Source organism: Rhinoraja longicauda, unplaced genomic scaffold (genome assembly GCF_053455715.1).
Source record: "Rhinoraja longicauda isolate Sanriku21f unplaced genomic scaffold, sRhiLon1.1 Scf000151, whole genome shotgun sequence".
Taxonomy (NCBI): Eukaryota; Metazoa; Chordata; class Chondrichthyes; order Rajiformes; family Arhynchobatidae; genus Rhinoraja; species Rhinoraja longicauda.
The window spans coordinates 77,501-85,000 of NW_027601369.1; positions in this window are offsets into that span (position 1 = coordinate 77,501).

Sequence of the window (7,500 nt, forward strand, 5' to 3'; positions counted from 1 at the left end):
TTTCACCCTGGCCGTGTCTCGTTCCTGACCGCTCGCGCGGCAGGACCCGCCCGTTGTGGAGTCTGGCAAACGAGCCTGAAACACCAGCGGCCTTTGTTTGTCCGCTGGCCCGCTCGGCCTCTCCTGCGGTGAGACACGCGGCACCAGATCGATCGGAAACAGAGGGTTTTTCCAAGAGGACACACAGCCTGGGCCAGTCTCGGTGGGGTTCGGTGCCTGCCCGGCACACACTTCGAACTCGGTGCAAAAAATACTCTCACTGTATTACCAATGTCCGTCAATGAGTCCGCCGACTCTCGCCCAGAGTCGCGCTACTTTTACCGATCTTTTTGTGTCCCTTCGGTTTCTTCCCTGACATTTTTGCACCTCACCACACAATCTTTTCTAAGTGTCTCTGAAAATCGTGTTCCCGAAAATCTCCGGGCACGCCACCTCCATCTTCGCGCAAAACAAACCGTTTTGAGGTCGGCGGGAGTCGGCCCGGTCGTCCGTCCGGTCGTGTCGCACTGACGCCCGCCGCGGGGCCGCAAACTGCGGGGTCATAGAGACTTCCGGTGGTAAGTCGTTAACCGTGATCGGGACCGCCCGGACAAGAAATGCCATTTTCTGGCCGGCGGGAGACGGGCCGATAGGCCTGGCGGGAAAGGCGCGCCGCGGCCCCGCTGAAGGCCGCACATCGGACCTCCTCGACTTCCGCCGTCAAATCGTTAACCTGCGGCGGGCAAAAAAGAAGCGACGCCAGCTTTCGGACTTAGTGCAATTCTCGAATGTCGCGGCTGACTTGGCGGTACGAGCGTTCGGAAGTCCCGCCGGAATTGCGACGCTTCGAACGGTCGAGGCGGCCAATCTCGACCTCAGCGGCGGCACTGGCGCGATACACGTTTCTGCCGCCAGGGGGGGGGGGGGTGGGGGGGGGGGGGGGCAAGCCAGCCGGCCGGGGGCGCCCGGCGCCGATCCGGCGCTTACTCGACACGCTCGAGCATCCGAACCCGTCTTATCTACGGGACCGCCGTTGCCACTTGAACACCTTTCGCCGAGAGTATCCGGGCACCCCACCTACCCGCCGGAATCACGAACCACGAGGTAGAAGTCAGGAACCAACAGGAGAAGTCGTGAACTAAATGGCGAATTCATGAACCAAACGGAGAGAAGTCATGAACCGAGCGGTTTAGGGTCAGGGTGAGGGTTGTTAGGGTGAGGCCGTTAGGGTGAGGCCGTTGCTTCGAGCGGGAAGATGGGCAGCCCCGCCCCCCCCCCCCCCCCCCCGTTGGGTGGAAGGAAACCTCTGCTGCGGGCCCGGCAACCATCCCGAACGGACCCGCTGGGTCCAAATGTCTGCCGCGGGCGGTCCTGCTGCGGTCGCGGGTTCGTTGGAAACCTCTCCTGCTGCTGGCATGGCCACCCTCCCCCCCCCCGCCCGACTGACGACCCTGCGGGCCCGGCGACCCGGTGTCCCGTTGCCGCGCGGGGAGTGATCCTCGGGGCCGTGCCGGGCGGGCCCAGCGACACGAAGAGAGTGGGGGGGGGGTCGGAGGGAGTGGCACTGGGGAGAGAGGGGTGGGGGAGAGAGTGCCCCCCCCCCATTAGGGGCGAGTTTATGCAGTCATCAGAGTTTATACCTAACCTCATGATGCTTTATTAGCCGGATAGGCTGTCTGACCTCGCCCCCAGTCCCTACTCCTTCCACTGGATTCTTCTTATACCCTCTTTTTCTTCGTGCCCCCCCCCCCCCCCCCCCCCCCCCCACGCAGGGAGGGTTCCAAGAGGGAGGAGGGAGGGAGGGAGTCCCGGGGCCGTGAGAGAGAGAGAGCCTCATTAGCTGCTAGGTTCACCTCATTAGCTGCTAGCTAACGCGTCAGACCTTTTACATTCTTTAGAGGATTGAAACCTCAGGGCCTTTAACCCCCGTTCACCGTTTACACTCAACGATCCTTCCGAACAAAACCCTTACACATCTGTCCGTCCAACTGACCCCCGAGATACCTAACACGCAGATTAACACGTCAGCGGTGATCGGCGTGTCATAGAGGAGTCACAAAGACGGGCAAAATAGAGTGGTTGAATAAAAAATACTCACTCAATTGGCCGTGATTTAACGTAGCACACAATGATGCCAAGCCCATGCAAAGTCCAGTGGCCCAAGCAAACAAATAAGATAGATCTGGCTCGGCGTTCCTCATCTCCACATCGTCACCCAGCACGCCGACGCCCAATAACAATTCCCCCGCAAATTGTGCACCTCGAGCGGCAGTACTTTAAACGGCGCCGTCTTCGGCGTGGACGGCATGAACCAAGTCGGCAAGCATCGTCACCCAGCACACAGACGTCCACTAACAATTCCTCCCCCCTGCAAATTGCGCGCCGCGAACGGCAGTACTTTCAAGTATGCCGCCTTCGGCGGGGACATCGTGAACCAAATCGGCAGGCAGGCGTCGTCAGCCGGTCGACCGACCCCCAGTTGCATTGCCCCAACGGCCATTGTGCACTTCGAACAGAACAGTGCTTTTAAAATATTCTGCCTGCCGCGTGTACATCATGAAACAAATGGAAAGGACGAACCGGGCGTGCAACCGATGCACGGAGAGTGACAGGTCGTCAAGCAAGTCCGTGGCAATCCGTCGGCCGACTCGGCCGCGGCCAGCAGAGGCGTTTTGGCCCGGGCGCGCCGAACTTTGCGCGCCCTCGGTATGCGTAACACTAGCACATGCCTTCAAAACTCACTACAAAATAACCCCAAAGTATGCCGCCTTCCCCGTGGGCCTTGTTACCAATATCTTGCCCTGCTTCCTGATGCCCTTATGGGGTCGGCTCTGTTCTTGCAGAACCCTCAGGTGGTGCAGAGTCTGGGCCATTTTATCAATATCTTGCCCTGATTCCTGATGCCCTTATGGGGTCGGCTCTGTTCTTGCAGAACCCTGAGGTGGTGCAGAGTCTGCGCCTTGTTATCAATATCTTGCCCTGCTTCCTGAAACCCTTATGGGGTTGGTTCTGTTACAAAACCCTCAGGTGGTGCAGAGTCTGGGCCACTTTATAAATAACTCTGCCTGCATTAGGGTCAGGGTCAGGGTTAGGGTTAGGGTTAGGGTTAGGGTTAGGGTTAGGGTTAGGGTTAGGGTTAGGGTTAGGGTTAGGGTTAGGGTTAGGGTTAGGGTTAGGGTTAGGGTTAGGGTTAGGGTTAGGGTTAGGGGTAGGGGTAGGGGTAGCGGTAGGGGTAGGGGTAGGGGTAGGGGTAGTTTGAACTACTGCCGCTCCAGGCGCGCACTGTGCGTGGGTAATTTTCAGTGGGCGTCGGTGTGCTGGGTGACGATGCCGCCCAGACTCTGCACCACCTGAGGGATCTGCAAGAACAGAGCCGAACCCGCAAGGGTATCGGGAAGCAGGGCAAGATATTGATAACAAGGCCCAGACTCTGCACCACCCGAGGGTTCTGCAAGAACAGAGCCGACCCCATAAGGGTATCAGGAAGCAGGGTGAGATAGTGACACCATTTGTAAAACCGGCAAATCCCACCCAGGAAACATTGCAAAAATTGGCCTCTAATGCTGGAACGTGGGTAAAGCCAAACAAACACGACACGTTTTAAAAGAACGTTACTAAAACAGCCTGGGATATGCCCATGACAAAGGATAGGCCGAACCTCACCAGAAAAAAAGAGAGGGAGACCACGGCAGAGCTGAGGGATAAACATGAGATGGTGATAAAACCAGCAGACGAGGGGAGCAGTAGGGTTACAAATTAATGTCAATATGGGGCCTGCTCCCACTGGGTAATAGACAAAAACATAGAACAGGGTGACAGGAGAGACTGGATAGCACAGAGGATAACCCGTGAGCGAAATAATGGGGTGTATGCAGTTCAATGTAAGGAGTGTACCTTACGGTACATAGGCGAAACAGGTAAAACAGCCTCAGCGGTGATCGACGTGTCAAAGAGGAGTCACAAAGACGGGCAAAATAAAGTGGTTGATTATAGACAATAGACAATAGACAATAGGTGCAGGAGTCGGCCATTCAGCCCTTCGAGCCAGCACCGCCATTCAATGCGATCATGGCTGATCACTCTCAATCAGTACCCCGTTCCTGCCTTCTCCCCATACCCCCTCACTCCGTTATCCTTAAGAGCTCTATCCAGCTCTCTCTTGAAAGCATCCAACGAACTGGCCTCCACTGCCTTCTGAGGCAGAGAATTCCACACCTTCACCACTCTCTGACTGAAAAGGTTCTTCCTCATCTCCGTTCTAAATGGCCTACCCCTTATTCTTAAACGGTGGCCCCTTGTTCTGGACTCCCCCAACATTGGGAACATGTTTCCTGCCTCTAATGTGTCCAATCCCCTAATTATCGTATATGTTTCAATAAGATCCCCCCTCATTCTTCTAAATACCAGTGTATACAAGCCCAATCGCTCCAGCCTTTCAACATACGACCGTCCCGCCATTCCGGGAATTAACCTAGTGAACCTACGCTGCACGCCCTCCATAGCAAGAATATCCTTCCTCAAATTTGGAGACCAAAACTGCACACAGTACTCCAGGTGCGGTCTCACCAGGGCCCGCTACAACTGTAGAAGGACCTCTTTGCTCCTATACTCAACTCCTCTGGTTACGAAGGCCAACATTCCATTGGCTTTCTTCACTGCCTGCTGTACCTGCATGCTTCCTTTCATTGACTGATGCACTAGGACATCCAGATCTCGTTGAACTCCCCCTCCTCCTAACTTGACACCATTCAGACAATAATCTGCCTTTCTACTCTTACTTCCAAAGTGAATAACCTCGCACTTATCTACATTAAACTGCATCTGCCATGTATCCGCCCACTCACACAACCTGTCCAAGTCATCCTGCAGCCTTATTGCATCTTCCTCACAATTCACACTACCCTCCAGCTTAGTATCATCTGCAAATTTGCTAATGGTACTTTTAATCCCTCCGTCTAAGTCATTAATGCATATCGTAAATAGCTGGGGTCCCAGCACCGAACCTTGCGGTACCCCACTGGTCACTGCCTGCCATTCCGAGAGGGACCCATTTATACCCACTCTTTGCTTTCCGTCTGTCAACCAATTTTCTATCCATGTCAGTACCCTACCCCCAATACCACGTGCCCTAATTTTGCCCACTAATCTCCTATGTGGGAGCTTGTCGAAGGCTTTCTGAAAGTCGAGGTACACCACGTCCACTGACTCTCCCCTGTCAATTTTCCTAGTTACATCCTCAAAACATTCCAGTAGATTTGTCAAGCATGATTTCCCCTTCGTAAATCCATGCTGACTCGCAATGATCCTGTTACTGCTATCCAAATGCTCAGCAATTTCGTCTTTTCTAATTGACTCCAGCATCTTCCCCACCACTGATGTCAGACTAACTGGTCTATAATTACCCGTTTTCTCTCTCCCTCCCTTCTTAAAAAGTGGGATAACATTTGCTATCCTCCAATCCACAGGAACTGATCCTGAATCTATATAGAACATTGAAAAATGATCTCCAATGCTTCCACTATTTCTAGAGCCACCTCCTTAGGTACCCTGGGATGCAGACCATCAGGCCCTGGGGATTTATCAGCCTTCAGTCCCATCAGTCTACCCAAAACCATTTCCTGCCTAATGTGGATTTCCTTCAGTTCCTCCATCACCCTAGGTTCTCCGGCCCCTAGAACATTTGGGAGATTGTGTGTATCTTCCTCAGTGAAGACAGACCCAAAGTAACGGTTTAACTCGTCTGCCATTTCTTTGTTCCCCATAATAAATTCCCCCGTTTCTGTCTTCAAGGGACCCACATTTGCCTTGACTATTTTTTCCCTCTTCACGTACCTAAAAAAACTTTTGCTATCCTCCTTTATATTATTGGCTAGTTTACCCTCGCACCTCATCTTTTCTCCCCGCATTGCCTCTTTAGTTAACTTTTGTTGCTCTTTAAAAGAGTCCCAATCCTCTGTCTTCCCACTCTTCTTTGCTATGTTATACCTCCTCTCCTTAATTTTTATGCTGTCCCTGACTTCCCTTGTCAGCCACAGGTGTCTCTTACTCCCCTTAGAGTCTTTCCACCTCTTTGGAATAAATTGATCCTGCAACCTCTGCATTATTCCCTGGAATACCTGCCATTGCTGTTCTACCGTCTTCCCTGCTAGGGCCTCCTTCCAGTCAATTTTGGCCAGCTCCCGCCTCATGCCTCTGTAATCCCCTTTGCTATACTGTAATACAGACACTTCCGATTTTCCCTTCTACCTTTCCATTTGCAGAGTAAAACTTATCGTGTTGTGATCACTGCCTCCTAACGGCTCTTTTACCTCTAGTCCCCTTATCAGATCAGGATCATTAAAAACACTCACTCTATTGGCCGTGATTTAACCTAGCACACAGTGTTGCAAAGCCCATGCAAAGTCCAGTGGGCCAAGCAAACAAATAAGATAGATCTGGCTCGGCGTTCCACATCTCCACATCGTCACCCAGCACGCCGACGCCCATTAACAATTCCCCCGCAAATTGTGCACCTCGAGCGGCAGTACTTTAAACGGCGCCGTCTTCGGCGTGGACGGCATGAACCAAGTCGGCAAGCATCGTCACCTAGCACACAGACGTGCACTAACAATTCCTCCCCCCGCAAATTGCGCGCCGCGAACGGCGGTACTTTCAAGTATGCCGCCTTCGGCGGGGACATCGTGAACCAAATCGGCAGGCAGGCGTCGTCAGCCGGTCGACCGACCCCCAGCTGCATTTCCCCAACGGACATTGTGCACTTCGTACAGAACAGTGCTTTTAAAATATTCCGCCTGCCGCGTGGACATCATGAACCAAATGAGCAGGCAGGCATCATATCATATCATATCATACACATACAGCCGGAAACAGGCCTTTTCGGCCCTCCAAGTCCGTGCCGCCCAGCGATCCCCGTACATTAACATTATCCTATACCCACTAGGGACAGTCAGCCCCCAGCACAACGACGCCCCCGCTAACAATTCCCCACGCACATGGTGCGCTCGAGCTGCAGCACTTTAAAGTACGCCGCCTTCGGCGGGGACATCGTGAACCAAAGGAGCAGGCAGCCATGGTCACCGCCAGCACAACGACGGCGCCGCTAACAATTCCCCGCGCACCTTGTGCGCTCGAGCTGCAGTACTTTAAAGTACGCCGCCTTCGGCGGGGACATCGTGAACCAAAGGAGCAGGCAGCCATGGTCACCGCCAGCACAACCACGGCGCCGCTAACAATTCCACGCGCACCTTGTGCGCTCGAGCTGCAGTACTTTAAAGTACGCCGCCTTCGGCGGGGACATCGTGAACCAAAGGAGCAGGCAGCCATGGTCACCGCCAGCACAAGCACGGCGCCGCTAACAATTCCCCGCGCACCTTGTGCGCTCGAGCTGCAGTACTTTAAAGTACGCCGCCTTCGGCGGGGACATCGTGAACCAAAGGAGCAGGCAGCCATGGTCACCGCCAGCACAACCACGGCGCCGCTAACAATTCCCCGCGCACCTTGTGCGCTCGAGCTGCAGTACTT